The 23,172-nt window shown below is 39.4% G+C and overlaps 1 protein-coding gene across 3 annotated transcripts in view; it reads left to right on the top strand.

Annotated features, from left to right (window-relative positions):
- sdk1b (sidekick cell adhesion molecule 1b) overlaps positions 1 to 23,172 on the top strand; it is a 410,315-nt gene that overhangs the window by 85,954 nt on the left and 301,189 nt on the right. The window lies entirely within an intron of this gene.

Raw genomic sequence — 23,172 nt, 5'->3', positions numbered from 1 at the left:
CTGGATTGGATCTGCAAAAATGACTACAGCCATTATGTTTGCGTGATGATATTATTCATATTCCTGTCACTTTTACGATTACATTAGCAGTTGCATTGCGTAAACCTGCAAAAAGTCGTGCAGGACTGAGTTTACGATTTAATCTATTTTGTGTGCAGAAGGCTAAAAGAGAAGTTCAGTCAAAACTCTAAATTTGCAGATGGAGCAGTGCAGCACAGAGTCAGAGTAAATTGTTTCAGCTAAAGGCTACAAATGCAATGCTAACCCTTCTATTCTTACCCTGACAGCTAAAAGATATATTCAGCTGAACCCAGTGTTGCCTCCATGCAGGGTGTTATACTGTTGTTGTTTCTGACAGATACAAAAAAAAAAACAACCCACATCAACACCTAACAGCATCTCCACCTCACTGCACTTCATCTTCATATTGATTTCTCAAAATTACTCATAAATGGTGAAACATCATCCGCTTGTATTTTCTCTGCCTTTCACCTGACGTGTGATATGAAGTGTTGTTCACACACACAAAAAAAACTTTCATATATAAACTTCTTATCAGGGTCTGCGTGCATGAGAAAACTTTGAGACTTTTCAATTTTCTTAAAAACTTAGCCAACCGTTGTTGTCAGCTGTGACAAGACTGTGGTGATATTTTTTAACAGCGCTTTCACAGACAGAATCATTTATGCCTCTATTTGGGCAAAACAAAATGACACAACAACTAAAGTTGAGCTATTGAAAGTGCAAAAGTGCAGGGTACAGACACGCGTACACTCACAATTACACACAAATACTGGATCAATCAATCGAGTAATAATAAATATTCAACAGAAATTAAGACCGATAACTTAATAACAAGATGAGTGTCGATTGCTGCTATCATTACACATAAAATCACGTGATTCCCTGAGGTAAGCATCATTTCATTACAAACATTGCCGACGTGATTCTTAGCATTTGAATCTAAGCTGATAATAAACCCTTTTTCGTGAGTTCGTGTGAGATTTGTATTGATTGAGGTAATAGGTAGAACATTTGATGATAAAATACATACAGTTCTATAAAATTATTTCATATCCCCCCTGACTTTGCCAACACGTCACCATATTTAATTTGATCAAATGTTCCATTATGCACTAATATGCAGAGTATTGAGCTCAGTTTTCCTTTGTGGAGCTGCAGGGGAGGTGCTTAAAGGCCACATGTGATCCAGCTGCCATGTACTGCCCTTAAACATTAGAGTTTACTTTAGATACAGAAGAGAGTTTTGAAGGGTCTGTAACTTAACACATAGAATAGAAAGTCAACAAAGAGAATGAGGAATTTGTAGTGACATACAGAGTTTTTATTTCCTGGTGGAATCTAATGGCGTCAGATTAAACTTGAACAAACTTTATTACAACTAGGTCCTTTTTAGAGTTGTGTGATCTATGTTTATTCTTCAAATAGCTTGATATTTGGGGAAAGTTGTTAGAATTATTAAATGTTGAAGCTAGGGTAGGCAATTTTCTCCAGATACACTTTTTAAGTTTTTGGTTGAAATTGTCCATAAAGGCGGAGCCATCAGGGAGGCAACATTCAAAATCATGCTAGCTTTTGAAAGTCGCCTACCCTACCTTTAATCTAGCGATAATTTTGTCGATTAATTGACTAATCTAATCATTATTCTCAAACATTCTCTTGTTATATCATCATTTATTGAACATTTCTTTATTTAAACACTTAAACACGGCTTTGCAGGTCATTGAACACTGGTGGGGTGTGCAAGGTCTCTGGATTTTCTTTTCAAAGACATCTTCAACACTGCTTTGTCTATTACTGTAAAGAGGAAGAAAAAAAAACATGCATATTCACAGTAGCAGTTTTACCAAAATGAAGTCTATACCATATGTATTTTAATATACTACAGCCATCTCAGAGGCTCAACTTAAAAAATAATGAAATTCATATATTATGAAATTTAATTAGTAATCGATCAATACAAATAATATTCTACTTATTCAATTATTTTTTTTTTTAAATAAAACATTCACTCATGAATGTTTAATCAGAACAGGTCTCTAGATTGTAGAGTTTATATAGTAAACGTTGCATTTATACAACAAATGAACAGTTTAATGTCACATTGCTAGGAAAAAAAGGAAATAATACTTACTGTATTTGGTTGCCATCCTGATAGAGCTCTCCCGGGTGTTTTCTTTTCAAATATTCATTCATTGCCGTCATACTCGTGTAGTACTGTATGTCATCTGGTTTTTGCATGTCGTGCAAATTACGATATCACTGGAAGGTTGAAGATTGAAAAACTCACTTTTGAAGATGGTGTGCAGGATTTCTTTGCCATACCCATGAGTTGCTGCTTGGTACTCGCGATGCTCCTGTTCTTCTTCTTTGTCCTTTGCATTTGGCTGATAAACGGCTAGATTTCCAGTGCATTACTGCCACCACTGGACTGGCATGGGACAACCTATATGCAAAAAAAACATAGACGTATTTATGACGTTGACGCGTTGTTTCAACTCTAGTTAATCCAAGTCAAACTCTTGACATTTTAATCAAAGTATTTCAATTAGGTATATTTTGTTGTAAAAATGTAAGAGTGACTGTCATCTATTGGTTGAAACCCAGCTTTTACAATCATATTTTGCTATTGCTTAAGGGTCGTGGTTTGTGACGTTTTATTTTCTTTTTAAGTCACGACCCACCATTGTTTGCTCTGTCCCTCAATTAAAAAAAACTAGCACCTGTGGACTCTGCAATCTGTGGTGAGTAGGTTTGATTGAGCGAATTGAGAATTGAGAGGTATAGTGAGTATTGAGTAGCTAGTTAGCATAGCATAGATGAGTGGTTCTCAGACTTGTTTGGCTCAAGTACACCCTTTCTCTTATTTCTGAATCCAAGTACCCCCTTTGTTCAACTACAATATTTTGTCAGAATACTGTGAAAGGACAACTGTCGGGCATAATGAGGGAAATAAGAAGCCCATTATGTAAATAGGTGGAATGAAATGGTATTTAGTGCCTCCTGAATAGATATATTTCTGTAGTTTGTATCATTTTCGGTCATCTTGGTGTGGGACCAAGACTAACCTTTGTATTTTCACTTCCTGTTCTAATCAAGATATTTTTCATCATCATTATTATTATTATTATTATTATTATTATTATTATTATTATTATTATTATTATTATTATTATTATTTTTTTGATAAAAATAAACCCAATAATTTTAATTGTTGATTTTCCTCTCGCTCTCTCTCTCTCTCTCTCTCTCTCTCTCTCTCTCTCTCTCTCTCTCTCTCTCTCTCTCTCTCTCTCTCTCTCTGTCTCTCATTTGAGAAACACTAGCATAGATTGTTTTTTGGCGATTTCATACTGTAGTATAGAGTAGGCGTGTCTTACCTGCACCAGGATCCCCGCCCATGAATTTCCAGCTCAGACGCACGTCAGCCAAAGCCTTCAGGATTTAGTTTCTCTTTAAAAAAACTTTTTTATTGCACATCCTCAGCACAAACATGCAGACTGTGTGTAAATCAGGCCCCTGCACACTCTTAATAAAGTTTTGTGTAACATGCTCAAACCACCTGCGCCATTTGCATCCAAATACCAGTTTGCTAAGCAATGGGCTGGACCCACATTAGTTGGTTGCCATGATGGCAGCACACAGAGCAAAGTGCTAATAAAAACTTGACAATGACACCTGTACCTGGTCCACTGTAGGTTCGGTGATGGGGAAATCCTAGTGCACAGGGCACATTTATTAATAACTAAGTGGATGAACAAGACACACAGTCTAATGAGTTTAGACCTCCTGTGAGTTCAATTTGAACACGTTTGCACACTAAAAGTAGCCCTTGAGCTGTTTAAAATACGTACATTTTAGTCTTACCTTAGTTAGGGAAAAAAACTAGAGGATTTGCAGGCAGCAGAATGAATGTCCATTTCAGCTAAAGAAGATAAAAGTCTTTTGCTCAACCCAATTTCTCCTGATTATCGCATCATGGCTCAAGATGAATATGCATGACAAAGTAAAAATTGGAGCACTCTTGCCTGAAGTGCCAGAGCAATTGCTACTTTACTGGCTTAAGGTCACTAGGCTTCATCTGTACAAAAGAATGTCTCAATAATTCTGAAAGAGTTTTCACTGACATTTTCTCACGAATGAGATATTTTTCATTGAAAATGTACCAGAGCTTATGGGTTAGTTGCTTAAGCATTTTACCTTGTTGGGATAAAGCCTTAAGGTCCAAATGTTCATTTGCAGTCATTATGTTAATGGCAATTAGTATTGACTTTCGTGCTTGCATTGGAGCGTTTAGTGTTTGTGAGAAAAATAGCTGTCATTACTGGGAGTAGGATTTATGTTGATGTAATGTATACAAATACCAAACGGGAAATCCGACCCTCCTGACTGTGTTTGTGTTTTCAGGGTGCATGTGTGTAACTGGATGTACTGGTTTTGAAGTGCATTGCATCCTCATTTGCTAAAAGAGAGAGTATATGGAAAGTGCATTACTAAACAAGAGAGCAGAAAGAACTCTCACTATCCACTACATTATTCACCACAAATCACTGCATGTGGGCGTGTGGATGAAAAAAATAGCAGCCTGACATTTTGCCACTTTAGAATACTGTTCGCTTTTATTTGTATCAAGAGGGGCAAAAAAATACTGATAATATGAACCTTTTTGAGAGGAAAGTTTTATTTGATCAATCTATCTCTTTAAAGACAAGTGTGTCTTATTATTTACACATTACACACACATCTTCAGCTCTCCACGATGATGATCCCAACTTGATTTGGTCTCTACAATAATTTAATAACAAAAAAACCTCTGCAGATTAAACAAGGGTTGATAAGGATTACGGCGAGTGGTTGACGGCAGTTGTTTATAAAATGACGGTATATAATTTGATATAGTTGCATGAATGGAAACCAAATGGAGCAGTACAACAAAGACTTCAGAAATGTTGTGAATCCAAAACCATTTATTTATTTTTCAACCATTTATTTATTTTTTATTTTTTTCTCTTGTCTGCACTTGCTGTCAATGGTCAACACTACAAGAAGTACAATTATTATGAGACAGCAATGCATGTTTTGTTATTGCAATAAAATACATTGATTTATTTTATTGCTTAATTGTGACCATCACCAGCCCTCCCTAAGGAAGGGTAAGAAATCTTTTATTATAGGGAGGATATAAAAAGGGAGAGCAGTGTTACACCTAAGTGGAGGGGGAGGGGGAAGGGGAGAAGGGGAGGGGAAAGGGAGCAGGGAGGAGAGACTCAAGGTAGGAAATAGAAAGGGTGGGGAAGAATAGATTGTTTTACAGTGGGGGGTGAGATGTGAAGTTGTAGAATATATTGTGCTTATTATGTTGTGTAATCAAGCCAGTATAGTGACAAGTGTGAAGCATAGCTATAATGGTGGTGGCTGTGGACAGGGGGAATGAGTGAGTGGTAGTATCTAAAGCAGGTATTTGGGATTAATGTGTCTAAAGTTAAGCCCAGTATGAGTTTTATCCCACATCCCAAGGCGTGCCAGTGCATCGTATACCAGTATATGTGCAAAAAACCTCTACCGCAAACCCAGGAACTGCCCCGGGCCCGCAGATGGAGCCAGGCTAGCAGAAAGAGTGGGGGCCAGGGAGCCCCGGGCCACCCCCCCACGGCCGAGCAACCCCCCAGATGCCCCCAAGATCCCAGGCTGAGAGGCAGCCACCGCCCCCCACACAAACATCAGAGGAAGCCCCAAGCAGCCGAGCACCCAACGCATCCCGCCACCGGCCCCAAGGCCCCCCGCCAGCATCCCGTCCCCCCCACCCACCCACACCCAAGCACCCAACCCCCGAGGGGAGGGCCCAGAGAGCCCCCCGCCCGAGACCCCAGCAGCGGAGCCAGATCGCCTTTCCTTGATGCCGCCCACGCGATGAGCCCTAGAAAGCCCCAGGCGGTGCAAGAACAGCAGCCCAGGCCCCGCCCCCCACCGGACAGCGCAAGCCGGCGGCCGCCACCGCGGGAGCGAGGCACCCCAATGGCACACAACCCCCCGCCAAAGGCACTGAACCCACCCACCTGCCAGCCCGCTGATAGTAGGACAGACCTACCAAGCGGCCGATACCGACCTCAACCACCGGAACAGTTAGAGCCGCCCCCCAGCAAAGTGCACCATCCCGGAGTGCCAAGCAACCCCGCCCCAGCCCTGGCGCAGAGGCCAGTACCCCCCAGCGTGCCCACACCGGCGCGGCAGGCCACCCCAGACCCACATGCCGCGAGGCGCTCCCACAAGGCAAACGGGAGACGAGACAAGCACCAAGCCCCACCCGTAGGGAAGGGGCACCCCCCACGCCCCACCAGGCCGGCACCGCCCGGAGAGACCCCGCAAAGAGAGCCCCCAGCCGCCAAAGCAGGCGGCGGCCGAGCAGGAGAGAGGCCAGCCCCCACACCAGGGCCAGCGCAGGCCAGCTCAACACCACGACATAGCACCCTCCACAGATGGGTGGCCCCGGCCCCCCCAACGAGAGAGGACGCCACCAACCACCCAGGCAGGGCCACCCCACCAGCCACGGACCGACAGGCAGGCGAGCCCATGCACCCCCAGCACCCCCGACAGGAGCCCCCCACGCCAAACCCAACGGGAGTGCAGGCGCAGAGCGAAGGCGGAGGAGGGGGGGAGGACGAGACAGGGGGACAGAGAGCAAGAGGAAAGAGTGGCAGAGAAACACGCAGGCCCCCAACCCCAAGGGCCACCCAGACTTGCACGAAGGGGGCAGGAGAGCAGCACCAAACCGCACAGGGATCATGAGAGCACTCGAAAGGGATGCACGCCCCCGCAGAGGCACCCAAAACACCCCAGCAACCCACTCAAGCCACCCAGGTCAAGGCCACCCCACAAGCCCATGGAGGTCCAGGGCTACAGTTAGATCAGGGTGTTATTAAAGAGTGGTGCTGGCAGTTGCTTGCAGGCTAAATCATCAGGCTAAAAATGAAAAATCGAGATTCAATGCAATTAGAAAAGGTTTCGCCATTGGTTTATGCTTAACAATTTTTTATCTTTCCAATTCAGTAATATTGTTTTTTTGCTATGGTGAGTGTCGCAAGGATGGATTGTGATTGGTTTACTGGAATATCAAGCATAGTCAGGTCTCTTAACAGACATAGATTTGGAGATAGAGGAACCTGCAGTCCAAAATGGAGGACAGTTTTTCAGTGATTAGAAACCAAAACTGTTGAAATGGCGAACAAAGCCATACGGCATGTAAATATGAATCAGCTGTTCCCTGGGTGCACTGAGAGCATTTTTTTAATGAATTAATCAGAATAAGTTCAGTTTGATGAAATATTTATTATTCATCAAGTGTTTAATATGGATTTAGACTACATTTATTTACACGTTTACATCTAATCTTTCTAGTTTTTTAGGTTAATTATTTTTCTGATTGAAATATGTCTAAAACACAGATATATAAGCATTTCCTAATTTGTTTCTTTGTGTAATTTATGATGTAACAGCTTTGTCTCTATGGGCCATGGTTACTTTAAAAGCTTGTTCCTTGTAATGATTTGCTGACTGCTTTTAATGAGTGGGAGCTCCCCCAGGTTTCCAGATAAATCATTGTTATATAAATTAGTTCAAAAGTTTATTTTTAAGTCTAACTGACAGTAAATAGATAATTGAGCCGCCTGCTGCTGCTTTTTTCTACCGTCCAACCAGAATCTGAGCTCCACAAGGGACAACATGGTGCACATTTCCAGTGGAGCAGCAGTAGCAGGAGCATCATTGATTTCCAAATGTATGCTTACATGGGGATAATCTGGGTCGGAAAGCTTGTTCCTCAGATGTTAATAATTAAAGTGATATGTAGGCACATCATATACTAATTTGTGTGTGTACAGTAAGTAGACCAAAGTATTTATTATTATTATTATTATTATTATTATTATTATTATTATTATTATTATTATTATTATTATTATTATTATTATTATTGTTATTATTAGTTTTTTTTAAAGTTAGCCACCAATTTTTAAATATATACAAATTCTTATATACTAATTAGACTAACTTAATTTTAAAAGTTAAATTCAAATTATTATAGGCAGCTCCCAATGGGGTTTTATTATTTTTAACTGCACTATTTCACTATGTTGTTTTTTCTTTTTTCCCTTAAAAACCTTAATACAACTTTGAGTGATTTAGATAAATTATTTTCTTTTTTGTATTTCTTTCTTCATTATTATTAGAAAGAGAGACCTGGCCAAAAATTGCATACAGGTAGATTCAAACAATTGAAACACATGATTACATTAAAGATAAAAGATACAAATAACAATTTAATTTACAAAACTAGTTAAAAGTTAAACAATTGCACTCAAATAAAACATCTGCACTCATGGAGACTAGATATAATGTGATTTATCATGGACCAAAATACATTCAAGGTTGTTTTTGGAGTTTGAGCGCTGACTGTAAAACGTTCCATGTAGTTGGAGCTTAAAAAGCTAAAAGCTTTCTTCTCATTTTTGTTCTGATCTTATTAATAGTAAAATGTAAAAAGTTCTGAAAAAGGAGACCTTAGGCCCTATTATCCATCCATCCATTTTCTGACCTGCTTGTGTCGCACAACTGTGCAGCGTTCCGACCCAGCTTTACTCTCCACTGTTAAGAATGGGACCCAGTCAGGTGTGTAAGTTCAGGACTTATTCTATTATTCCCAATATCAAAAATAGATCTCTGTAAAATAAAACGTTGCAGCCATAAAAACAGTATGTAAAAGCCAAACACAATATAAAAAAGGAGTTGTCAGGTCTAGTTTAGTCCAATAAGCTTATCCCTTAAGCCGTAGAATGCACATTGTATGGAGCTTTGGAAGTCGTGTGAAGTGATTGAATGGAGAGCTCCTCCTCCAAATCCCGGCACATCTCCAACGGTGTCCCACCATGCGCTGTCAACACAATACAGGGGCTTTCAGGGGGAGCCACGCTGCCACTGTGATCTGAATTCACCCAGGAGGGTATTCAACGTTCCTTTACTTAACTTTTTTACGTGTGTATCAGTCTCCTCTTCTGACGAAGTCCCACGATGCACTGTCGAGACAATATACAGACCCTTAGGGGAAGATACACACAGGTTTGACAGTACAGTGACTGTTTGAGCTCACCCGTGTGTCATTGGTCTGAGTAGGAGCTGTGAGTCCTGTGGATCACAACTCTCCAACCCCCCAAAAACCAGTACATGTATAAACACTACAAGCTATAATATCAAAACACTGCAATACACACACAACATAAATGTGTTCTTTGCATTTAACCCATCCCTGAGGAGCAATGGGTGGGCAGCCACTGTGTAGTTAGGGTTAAGGGACTTGCTCAACATCCCACAGTAATAATGAGATTCAAACCAGTGGCCCTTCGATTACAAGCCCACTTCCTTGATCACTAGGCCACCACTGCCCATCCCCATGCCCATAATTCTGCGTTCACACCAAACGCTCTTCGGGCATCAAAACCGTGCCTCACGCCCGTAGTTGGATGCTTGGGCTCAATGAATCAGACGCTTGTTACCAGCGTTGAAGACGCTCTGGACGCGCGTCCAAACAAGTTGGGAAGAGAGCGCTTTGAGTGCGTTTTGGGGAGGGGCTTCTCTGTTGCTGGTGGTGTTCATACAATGGATGATATTGTGGCGATCAGTTACATTCATAATTCACCCAGTGACTGTGAACTACTATTCCTGTGGAGTATGGATGTTGAATAAAATAGCATCATCTCAAGAATAGCCCACTGGACAAGCTGGTGTGCATATAAAGATTTGACTTGATAAAGAAATTTACTCTATAAGTCAAAAGTTAAACCTTATGTTGGACTCTCTAATACTAAAACTGTATACCATACCGTAGTTTTTGAAAATGTAGATAAGATGCCACATGTTCATATTATACACATTGTTGTTGCTTGTTAGTAGGAATTACATTTACAGAAAGTCAATTACTGAATGAAATGTCAAAGAAATAAATTGCATTAAGTCATCATCTTGGTAAATACCACTGGTGAAAGGTCAAAATTGAAGACAAACACATTTTCCACCAGTTTTATTCACTATTCATTAGGGATGTAACTATTCACTCAACTCCCGATACGATTCGATTCACGATACTGGGTTCACGATACGATTCTTTCACGATTTATTTTACAAAATGGGACTGTAAACAAATTTTTTTTTTGGGAAAAAAACTAGAATATACTGTACTATTTTATTTTATTTTTCATTGTCAAAAGAATTCCTTGATAAACAATTCAAAACAATGCAATTTAACTAAAAATAAATCTTGAATGAAATAGATAAAGGAATAATACAAATGAAAATGAAGCCTATTAATTTAAATTCTGGTTCTATAATAAACAATGCAAAACTGCATAATAGTTCTTTTTCTTTTAAAAGTGCAACTGAAAATGTATTTTGTGCCTTAACAATTGGACTTTAAAAAACAAAAAAACCGTCATTGCACTGATTTACATCATATTTGTTTGGACCAACAGAGGGCGCTGGTAACCCAGTGGTCGGTTGGCATGCAGATATCTTGCAGTGAAGAAGAGAAGCTATGCTAGCAAACAGAGCTAATAGAAAAACGTGACTTTTACAGATATTCAAGTAATATTACAGATATTCTTTCGGTGCTTAAGGGGTAATGAATCATTTATTAACATATTTAAGAGTAGAAGGAGGCCAGAAAGAAAGTATTAGCAGACTCCGCCCGCCGCCTACACTTGTGTGGATGGTTAAAAACAGTACTGCGATTCAATTTTCAGAAAATCGATATCAACCGTGATACCTATGAATCGATTTTTAACTGCCTTACGATTAATCGTTACATCCCTACTACAGTTGTGTGCGAAAGTCAGGGCACCCCTGTCTCTCTGGTATATGGGAAAAAAAGACAATATTGTCAGGAAACATTAATGCATAGTTACATTTTATTTTATAAATTGAACAAAATTACAAAAATGAAAAACATAATTTTGGCATGTGCAAAAGTCGGGGCACCCTACAGCATCAGTACCTTCAGTACTTAGTAACACCCCCTCTGGCAGATATCACAGCTTGTAAACGCTTCTTATAGCCAACAACAAGTCTCTGGATTCTATTATTTGGGATTTTTCCCCATTCTTCCTTTCAAAAGGCTTCCAGTTCTGCAATATTCCTAGGACGTCTTGCATGCACAGCTCTTTTAAGATCTACCCACAGATTTTCGATAATGTTTAAGTCGGGAGACTGTGAAGGCCATTCCAAAACCTTCAGCTTGCGTTTCTTGAAGTAGTCCATGGTGGATTTGGAGGTATGTTTAGGATCATTATCCTGTTGTAGAAGCCATCCTCTTTTCAGCTTTAGCTTTTTTACAGATGCTGTGATATTTGCCTCCAGAATTTGCTGGTATTTAATTGAATCCATTCTTCCCTCCACCCGAGCAATGTTTCCTGTCCCACTGGCTGCAACACAACCCCAAAGCATGATGGATCCACCCCCATATTTAACAGTTGGCAAGGTGTTCTTTTCATGAAATGCTGCTCCTTTTTTTCTCCAAACATACCTTTGCTTATTGTGGCCAAAGAGTTCTATTTTAACTTCATCAGTCCACAGCACTTGTTTCCAAAAGTCATCAGGCTTCTGTAGATGTTCTGTTGCATATTTTTGACGTTGTATTTTATGATGAGGTCGTAGATAAGGTTTTTTTCTACAGACTCTTCCATGAAGGTCTTGTTTGTGCAAGTATCGGCGCACAGTGGAAGGGTGCACCACCACTCCTGAGTCTGCTAAATCTTCCTGGAGGTCTTTTGAAGTCAAATGTGGGTTTTGGTTTACCTTTCTGACCAGACTACGAGCTGTTCTCTCCGAGAGTTTCCTTGGTCTTCCAGATCTCTTCTTGACCTCCACAGTTCCCCTCACCTGCCATCTCTTAATTATGCCTCGCACTGTGGAAACTGCAAGCTGAAAACGCTTTGCTATCTTCTTGTAGCCCTCCCCGGCATTGTGGGCATCAATTACTTTCTTTTTTTCTGTCTTACAAAGCTTCTTAGAGGAACCCATGGTTGCTGAGTGTTTGTACAAGGTTTGTGGAGTCGCCGTATTTAAGAAACCCTCAAATTGGCACCAGCTGGCACTCCCTAATGACAATTGTTGACACATGCTTCAGGACCAATGAGCTGGTAGAGGTCTGAGCTTGTAAAAAGAATCTGACACTTTGAAACTCTCAGGGTGCCCCGACTTTTGCACATGCCAAAATTATGTTTTTCATTTTTGTAATTTTGTTCAATTTATAAAATAAAATGTAACTATGCATTAATGTTTCCTGACAATATTGTCTTTTTTTCACATATACCAGAGAGACAGTAAATATGAATATAACTTTTTAAATATATAAAATATGCTGTTTTTAAAGGGGTGCCCTGACTTTCGCACACAACTGTATTCATGCTATTACATAAGCATTGGTTGGTCAAAAAATATAATCAAGAACTTTCGTAATAAAGGGATATCTTCTTCCGCTGTATTTTCTTCTCTGTTTCTACCTGTTTCTCTAACTCATGCTTTCCCAGTAATCCACAGAGGACAGTGCAGGTCTTCTCTCTGTGATTGAATTAACAAGGGTTTATTCCTTAGAGGACATGGTGGGTGTAGATCTGTGCATATAGACGTAGCTTTTTTCATACCTACTTTCACTCCACCTTCCAGTTGACTGTGTGAAATTGGTCGATATTGGTCTGAATATAGAAAAACTGATGGTGTAGCGTTGAATGTTCATTTTCCTCTCATAGTGGAAGGACTGGGCAGAGACGGGGAGTGTTTGTCTTTTCATTGGGAGTTGCACATCCTCTATGTATCAAGCACTCAGTGGCAAACACACACCCTGTTGGAGAAACAGTGGGGATGATGTATAGAGCTCTCTTCTATGATAAGGCTCATCCACCACTCCTTCCTATTACTCGTCCCTTCTGTCGTTTGGGCTCTGGTTTTCTTGTTAGCGGGTCGATGAGGGTAGGAGTCGGGGCAGGACACAAGGCGCAGGCTCCAGGCCCTCAGATGATACTATGCTGTCTCTTAACTGCTTTTTACCTATTTTCTGTCCCTCCCTTCACTCTCCACATCCATTCCTTCCACCTTTCATCTCCTCGGTTGTAGAAATTACTTGTCCCTTCGCAAGGGTGCATCATCAATCCCGTGATTCATTGCGTGTTGCTGGGGTAATGGCACCTGCTTTGATTGAATTGAGAGGGCGCATGCACTTGTGCCTCTGCTTGGACACAGATGTGTGTGCGTTAGAGAATACCTTTTAAAAGCCCATATTTGTGTACCCTTCACTTCAAATGCACTCTTGTTTCCTACTCCCTTGTTTTAGCGCCTACGCTCGGATGAATTGCTGTTTTCTTGAACCTCCCACTTGCGGAGGTGCTCAGTCCCTTTGTTTTTTTTTGCAATTAATCAATCCATGTCATACTAAATGCTAATGCTGCAATGAAATGTGTGGTTTTGTGTAGTAGGTCGCTCCTCATGTGCTCTGCAATCAGTGAAATTTAAGAGCTTTTACCACACATTAATTTGCAGTTGGTAAATTGACATATTGTTTCCTATAAAGATTTTGTTTATTTATTCATTTTTATTATTTTGCGCTTTATTTTCAATTGATTTGATTCATAGCTGCTGCAGACAATTTTTTATTCATTTTTTTAAATCTGATATAGACATAGTGTTGGCCTCATGGATCAATAAATCAAAACTAAGTTGTTCAAAAAAAAGTTGTAAAAGCTTGAAATTGCAGCTTGACGGTTTGTTTTGATTTCCACTGTAAACACTGACATTGTTGGAAAAGTGTTGCTCATTGCATTGTAGGATGTGGAGTCCCATCAACGGATGCGCACAAGTGTTTTTACTTCATTCTTATTGTGATTTCTTATTTTTCTTCACCAGACAAAGAGGGAAGTGATTGGCTCAAGACCATTTTTGTCTTGCCACACATTTCAGTCCATGAAAACACCAGAAATATGTTGGGAAGTCACTTCGGAAGAGTTTTTGGAGGCCAACACAAGAAATCTCATTTAGAGGGGAAATCAAAACAATCTCAGTGGTAATTTCAACCTTTTACATATTTAAGTTGATCACATGATCTTTGATTTATTGATCTAAGAGGTGTATACTAAGTATCTGATTAAAAAAAAAGATTGTCTCCAGCAGCTTTAAGCAGTGGATTAAAATTCTGTACTCTTTCTTTTGTCGTCTTTTGTTTTCTTTTTCATTCGTTCCCAAACAGGTTTAGTAACAACTGAGTAATGCCAGACAAGCTGCCTTTTTGTTTGATCCTATATATCTGACTATCTTTGTTATGCACGTCGTCATTTGTTAAGTGCGCGTTATATGTTGTGTCACTGAGGCTGACAGATCGTATTAAAGAAAAAAAATATATATAGCTGACATTTAAAATGTAACAAGAGATTTAAACAAATAACCATCCTTAGTCATTATTAGCACTTTGCTGCTCTGCAAGTGTCTAAGTACCGTAATAGAGATAGAACATTCGCCACAGCATGTGAGGGAGACTGGCCCATTTTTCTCTCTTGGTAATTCTTGTTTACTTTGCAGCCAGCCAGTCTCCAGTGCATTGCTGCACTGCCGACATTCTTTGGGGTTCTTTTTTTTAACCCACAATAAGACTCGCTTATTTAAGCTACATTTACCATTACCTCACCACATTACAGATATCAAAGAAAAAAAAAATTCCTGCTAGCCTACATTTCCAGACTGTTTATGAACCTAGAGTTTCCTATTTTGGTTTTTCCTCAATGAATGGGTTACAGCTTCCTAATGAATCCCAAACTACTTCTCACTGACTGTCACAGAGAGAAAGATAGATTCCATTGTTTGTTATCCTTTGCTTTTACACAGATGTACCTGATCATAATCGTGTAATGAATGTCATTGGACAGTGAAAAAAACCTCCTTAAAGAAGTCCTTAATCTGCAATCCGAGGTGCCACTTTTTAAAATGTGATGACAAGGGCAGCTTTTCTTCTTGACTTTAGTTTTTCCATTGAGGGGATCTATTCTGGTAATGGGATCTCAACACTCACTTGTAAGGTCAACTTTGTGGAACACGATGGCTGCGTCTGAAATTGCTCCACGTTCACTTACTCACTGCTCTCTCTACAGTATAACAGACACTCATTAGTTTACTCCACAGTGAGCAGTACATTTGCAGAGCCCTAATGAGGGATCATTATTTTGTGTCATTAGGTGTAATGTCCTCCCTGCTATTCCCTCAAATACCGTATAGACTGTGCATTGTTTTACTGAAGATTTGTCAGGGAGGAGTAATGTTGGCTTTTTTGAGAGCACTTCAATTTTATGTATCCAAAAAAATGTATTGGTTCTGATTCTGTGTTCTACTTCTCCTAATTCACTCTACAAGTTGATTGGGAGATTAAAAGTCCTCCAGAAAAGGATGATGGAACTGCTGGCGCTTCATGCTGACTGCTCTGTTTACCACATATACCTTGTTGCCCTCAACCTCCACATCGTCTCCAGCTCCTCTTTTAGCTGTGGGTATTTTTCAAGTGACTCATGTTTCATGTTCCTTGTGTTACCTTAATACTACTAGAAATAATGGTGTCTCGTTCACCACAACATTGTTAGCCCAGTTGGCCAGTCTGGATATGAAAGTTTCCTGAGGGTTTTTGCTTGATTGCTTACCTTTGGAGGTGTTCCCCCTCTTGACCCAGGCCTGGCTCAGTCTGTGTTTTAGGTCTTGCTGGTGCTTTAGATCCAGGCTTCAAAAGACCTTGCACTTGTCAATCGTCTCTACCAATTTATACCTGCCTGAGGAGTGAAGTATAGCAGTAGATAATAGCACAGTATTGGATAGTGAATTTTTGACACTCACTATTGTGTTATTAAAACGTCACAAGATATGTTGTCGATGGTGGGAGTGGTTTTGCAATATCGCAAGGGGAGGGGGGAGCGTGTCTTTTCAACTGCATGAGACATAATCAATGCCCAAAGGTCCCAATCACTGCAGGAAAACATAGGCATGCTAACATTGTAATAGAGAACATGTCCATGTCTTAAATCTAGGATGAGACTGTTCTAGTTTGATGTTTTTAGAAAATGCAAAGTCCAAGCACAGATACAATTTCTTTTGAAAAATCTCCCAATGATGACATGATTTGGTTTTAAATTTAGGCTGGCATAAATTGTCAATCTTTGTTTTTGCATTTTATTTGCTGAGTGGCACTTTTTGCACTTGGAAAAATTGGTCTTATTTATTTTTATTATTAGTTATTGTTTATATATTAGGGCTGTTTGATTATGACAAAAATCAAAATCACAATTAATTGAAGCCTCTTCCTCAATTTTGGCTAATGCAAGATTATCCCACTCTCAACCCTATTCTGTAAATATTTATTCAAAGAAATATTGCAGACAACGCGGGTTGACATTCACTGGTAAGAGAAAGGATGAACGTGTTTCCCTGGGATGTGCAGCCAGAGAAATAAAACCAAAAACAACACACCAGTTTTACGCCGGTTTTGATTATTTATCAATTAATTGCCCGGCTATAACATATATACATGAGTTTAAAATATTATGCCCAAAGTTTACGTATGTAAGTACAGCCACAGTTAGTCAAATAACAGCAGGGGTATGTTTTAAACTGCACTTCTTTTCTTGGGTCTTTTTTTCCCTTTGTAAAAATATTGTCTTGTATTGTTATCGTGAGCCCAGTATTGTATATCATCTTGTCTCATGACCTCGTCACACCCCTATTAGAAAGCTATACAGTATATGTGGTGCAGATTTATCTTCTTGTTTTAAGGTTGCTGCTCTGCTGTTGTAAAGTGTTGAGTCAAAGTGAGCGTATTGGGAGAAAGATAAAAGTGTGACAACCATTTAATATTTATCGATATACAAATACTCCACCATTATTGTCTGTATAGATGTTGATCTTCTACTTGCTGTCCCAGTTGAAAAGCTTTAATTGAATAGATTTAATAGTCCTTTTGTCCTACTGTCGTATTATTTGTACATTAATGATACTTATATTTGTGCGTAAGGATAACCCTTACAGGTATCTTGAAGAGATTTACTCAACCTTTCCTTGAGCTTGATTCTCACAAATTACTATTGCTGTTTAGAAGTAAACTCAACTGCTTGGTCTATTGCTGATGAGATCATTACTGTCAGCCCAGCAGGTGATTGGACCGAAAAGCATTTAACCTAAGTTCATCCACAACTATGATGTCATTTTCTTGTCATTGTATCGATCGCCGGGGCTGCTTCACTGCAGAGCCTATCAGTCCTAATAAAACCTTCAGATAAATGGCTGGGCGTGATTGTTTGTGTATTTGTGAGTTGTTTGTTTATGTCTCAAAGAAATAAAAGATAAGGATCGTCAGGCAGGAAGAATTAGATTGGGGCTGATAACAGTCTGGTGTGTAACACATAAACACAACAGAAAGTCTAGCTAACACTTACGAGGCTTTGCTGGGGTGTTTAGACTAGTCGATAGGTAATCAGCTTGGCAGAGATGCAACAGTGGTAATTCCCTCCTACCACAACTTGTCTTTCATTGGGAATTACTAAGGTGCTGTCAGACATTGCGGCAAATTGGAATCTTAAGACACACTGCAGACGAACGGGTGGAGGAGTAACAGCAGGTGTTGGGCTGAACGAGTAACACAAGACTTGCTGGAAAGTGAAAATTTCTCTGAAAAATGAGCATATCAAACCCCCACCAGACACAAGTCAATCCAAAACTTTTAGAAATATGTCACAGTTCCAAAAAACAATGCACATCACATCACATTCAGTCATTCACTGGTTATCATTATTACTATTTATTCATTGATGTGTTTTTATTTATACCAGAATAAAAAAAAAATCAAACCTCCATCAGAAAGGAGGTAAACAACATGTACAAAAAAACAAATTTGTACATAACTTTTTGAAGTTAGTCAACTGAAACTTTTAATGTTCATCAAGCTAGTGCTTTGAAGTGTTTTTTGTGTAGGAACAGGATCTGGGTAGTTAGGCTGCTTCAAAGGAGAAGTCACAATGTATTGCAGTGTGAAGATCGGCCTCATTTTTCTGTCTGAGCCAGTTATAATATCTATTTCCCTACTCATACTAACGACAGATTAACATTTGTTTGTGTGGAAAGCCTGATTTTATTAACTTCTTAAATTCAGAAATGATCAGCACACATTAGTCGTCGTCATCCATTTTCCATTCCATTTTGGGCCCTTGGTCCCCGTCAGGGACTTGCCCCCCCCACCCCCAGGATCCTACACCATGCAGCTCCTCTGGTGTTGACCACCAGAGTGGCACCAGTGTGGACCACTGAGGGACCCTCATCTTGAATGGTTTTTAAAGAGGGGTCAGGGTCGGCTGGCTCCTTCCCTCTCTGTTGTGGGCAGGGGGTTGTTGGGCATCTCCCCTCACGGTTTGACCTCACATTACCCCCCTCCCCCGGGTAGGCCATTTGTCGCACCAAGGCAACAAGCTACCTGAGCGAGTCCCCCTTGTATCTGCGTGGAGGCTTCCCACCAAGCAAGGAGTCGTCATCATCATCGTCATCATCTGTCATCAATGTTACACCATTCTTCCAAAAAAAGGAGTTTACAGCAAGGATAACATATAATTAAATGTAACACATTTTGTCCCGTCTAAAACTGGTAAATTTGAACTTATTAGAAATGCTGATGGTCAATCTTTTGGCGTGCATGTGTAGCTTGGAGGAGCTGTGTGTGTAGCGGGGCTATGATGGACAGGGTTGGATTTGTCTCATCTGACATAACGCACATAGCTACCTTGACTGGCTTAATTACCTGGATAAGTTTATTCAGTATCCCATCCAGGGTCCGTTGGTCTGCTGCCGGGTGTCTTACCTTGCTTTAGCTTTATGTCTGGATGGTGACGGACTAGATGAGCAGTAATGTTTGTTGTGTTACACAGTACGCTACTTGTCCGGAGCAGAGTTTAATACAGCTTTGGTGATGTCTAAATCTGTTTGCCATGGAATTGATCAAAAGTATGATTCAGATTGAAATCGTACAGGTGCAGGTTTAATCACTGTTGTTGGTTTGTTTGTCAAAGGGAAGTCCCAGCTGCTGCAACTCTTCTTCGTGCTGCAAGTTGGTGGTCGTCGGAGGGGCCGATGGCACACTATGGCAGCCTTGCTTCTGTCAGTCTGCCCCAGGGCAGCTGTTGCTACAATAGTAGCTTACCACCACTAAGTGTGGCGCGAAAGAATAATGCCTTAATTTTGTAAAGCGCTTTGAATGTCTATGGTAAAGCGCTATATAAAATCTAATGCATTATTATTATTATTATTATTATTATTATTATTAAGTATTCCTCGTGTCTTCCACTTGTTGGTGCAGTACCGCCACCCAATGGTCACCCACAAAAATTTGAAAAATACAATAAAAAAAATCAATACTGGGAAGCAGAATTGATGACTAAAATCGGCACTCCATGCCACCTTCTGCTCCATCCCTCTTTTTTGTATGTTTTAGTCTATACTCTGTTTCAATCAACCTGCCTGTTAAAAAACAGTTACATTTTTTGTGATGAATGGATCAGAAAATGAGAGAAAGGAAGGATTAAGGGACATGTGGTGGTAAATAAGGAAAAGGTCACAGCTTTTGGTGAATCTGAATCTTTGTGTCTGACCACAGAGAGAGCTAGTGTGTATCTTTAGGGTTCGTCACTGACCTCAGCTGCTTGTGCTGGCAGTAGGAAGATGCTAGGGATTCAGTGCTTGTGTCGCTGGTGGAGGAGGAGAAGGTCAGGCAAGGTACTTGATGAGCTCCAGCAGTCACAGACAGACAGACAGGTGATATAGTGTTTCCAGCATGTGAATGGTAAACAGCAAAAGAAAGAATGGATTAGGGCCTGAGCTCTCATACTGACTTATTGTCACAATCTCACTTTGACGGCATTTGTTTCCCTTTGCTTCAGTTTTCCAGTCATCTTTCATCCTCAACAGCTCACTCAACCTATTTATCACCTTTAAGGAGAAAAAGAAGAATAAAAAAACATTGACAGAAAAATAAATGTTCAAGTAGAAATCATCAAAAACATTTTTCACCTAGAAATAGTTTGATGCCATGACCATGAAAATGTAAAACCTTCGTGTTTTTTTTTTTTTTTCTCATTGCACTCTGATGTTTCTTGGTACTTTCATTTTGTTACTTCAGAACCTTTTCATATTCAAATATCCTTTTATTCATATCACTTATTTGTTCATGTCAAAGCTTTACAGTGTTTTATGTATTCAACACCAGCATTATTGTCTTGCAAGCTGCTGTTTTTGCTCAGTTTTACAGTAATGGGCTGATATAAGCTGCTATGAACAAACAGAGTTCACTGAAGTAGTAAATTAATTTTTAAAAATCACATTTAATCATCATGCTTAGCATCATAATCTTTTAAAAGGATGGCATAGCTTCTAATTATAATGAGGCAGTGATGTTAATCTATTGAAATGTTAAAAATGTTCTCTTGTATTGCATCGATCATTCTTCTCCTTCCATTATTTTTACAAGTGGAGAGTTAGATGGACTACATAGACTATTTCTGCAGAATAAAATGCAACAGTACATGCACGCATTTGCATGCATTGAAATATAATAATGACTTTTCTTTAAAAATGGTTTTGGTCTGGTGACCACAATGCATCTGTTTTCTGAATTCATAATATGGAGCTGGTGTGGCAGTCTGATTGTGGTCAAGTTTTCCTTTCTTCCCTTCTTTTCTGCTCTTAATGCACATTTTCACATTTATTTTTTATTTTTTTTTACTTGAAGAACTTTTTTATAAATGCATTTTTATGTATCTGCACTGCATTTGTTTCTTTTCTAGACAAGTCTCAACACTTCTCTGTGATCCTCTTTTTCTGCTTGCTGTTTTTCTTCACGTAGCATACTTAATCCTGACCTCTCCTTTCCATAGTCCTTGTTTGGTGTTCTCTGTCATTAGATCAGTATTATGGCCTCATTTTGACCAAGATGAGGGAAACATGTAGATTGAGAAAGACGATAGAAGTTAAAAGATGGCACTGTTTTATTAAAGACAAATAAATAGAGTGGGAATTACTATATTGCATACCAGTGTCAAGGACATGTAAATACTACAGCAGGAGAAACTATTTTTTATCTCAGCATTGTTAACTGTGCTTCCTTAAGGGTTAAGAAAATAGTAACACAGCTCTGTATTTTGCTGCCATCTCAACAATTCTTGTTTAAATGTTTTTATGGTGTAGTGGTTAACACTTCTACTATAAAACAAGAAGATCCTAGGTCTTTTTTTTGTTCAAAGTGTTTTGGTTGTAGACATGATGCAAATCAGAAAAGAAAAAAACAATGTCTTTTTTTTTGTTTATAACCTCCCTCCCCCCTCCCACAGAACATTCCCACCCTGTTGCACCTTAAAAAAAAAAAAAGTTGCAAATAGAATAGAAATATGAATATACAACATCATTCTGATACAATGAGAGAGGAATCCACCTGTTTAATTTTATCCAAGATGGGTTGCCAGAGAGTGAAAAACTTACTGGCACAACCTCTTGTAGAATATCGTATCTTCTCCAGTGTTAGATGACATAAAAGATCAACAAACCACATTCTAAAAGATGGAGGGTATTCGTCTTTCCATTTAAGCAGTATAAGCCTTCAGGGAATAAGTGTAGTAAACGCAATCACATCTTTTTGCTTTTGATTAAATTTAGAAAATTGTGGTACAATGCCAAATATTGCAATTGTGGTGTCCGGTTCAACATTAATCTGAAATACATCAGAAAGAAAGCTGAAAATGGATTCCCAAAAATGTGTCAATTTTGAACAAAACCAAAACATGTGAGATAGAGTCGCTGGTTCAGTTTTACAGCAATCACAGTTGGGGTTTAAATTTCGTCAGTTTCACTTTTGACCAATGCAATCTGTGAACAATTTTAAATTGAATTACCCTATGTCTTAAACAAATTCAAGAAGAATAAATATTATCTATCACAGATTGCCATACATCTTCAGGGATTACAGTTGCAAGTTCCTCCTCCCACTTTCCTTTGACACGGGCCAATTGTTCCAGATCATAGGAATTAATAATAGCATAGATTTTACCAATAAGTCCTTTGGAGTTTGCATTCAAGTCCAAGCGATTTTCAAGGAGTGTGTCAGGTGGTCGTGATGGGAAGTGATTAAGCGAAGCAGACACAAAACTGCGGAGCTGAAGATATCTGGAGAAATGAGAATCATGAATTTGAAAAATCGATTTCACTTGTTGAAATGAGGCAAACAGTCCTTCAACAAATATGTCCTTCAGTGTCCTCAGGCCATGGGCAAACCACACTGCAAAAGAGTCTTCAACAGCGGAAGGGACAAACATATGGTTTTGCATTACAGGAGCGTAAATTGACAGATTATTTAGACCAAAACTTCTTCTGCATTGAGCCCAGATCTTGAAAGAATGTTTAACAACTGGATTTGTGTAAAATACACATAAAGGTTGAGGGAGAGGTAACTTTGTACACAGCAAAGAATGCAAAGAGGTAGATCTGCAAGTATCAACCATTTAAAACTACTCTTGTGCAAAGTATGAGGCCAATATAGCATTGCGCGGATATTGGATGCCCAATAGTAATATTGAAAATTGGGAAGTGAGAATTCTCCACCTTCCCGGTGTAGTTGCAAAATATTTATTGAGATGCGTGCACTTTTCCCATTCCATATAAATAATGAGACTAACTTGTCTGTGTGAGAAAAACAATTTTGTTAAAAATAATGGTATAGATTGAAATAGATTAAAAATTTAGGGAAAATATTAATTTTAACAATATTTATTCTGCCCCCTAATGATAATGATAATGTATTCCAACGTTCAAAATCCTGCTTTATAGAATCTACTAATGGAATAAAATTTGTCTTATACATGTGTTTGTAATTGTTTGTCATCCATACACCTAGGTATTTGATTTTATCTTTACTCAGTTTAAATGGGAGTGACCGCAACATATTCTGTTGTGCTTCAAAAATTATGGACATAAACTCACTCGTCTGCATGTTTACTTTATAGCCCGATATTTTCCCAAAATCATCCAAAAGGTTAAGTAACCTTGGAAGGCTTTGAA

Source organism: Gouania willdenowi, chromosome 1 (assembly GCF_900634775.1).
Source record: "Gouania willdenowi chromosome 1, fGouWil2.1, whole genome shotgun sequence".
Taxonomy (NCBI): Eukaryota; Metazoa; Chordata; class Actinopteri; order Blenniiformes; family Gobiesocidae; genus Gouania; species Gouania willdenowi.
This window is presented reverse-complemented; position numbering and strand designations above follow the sequence as displayed.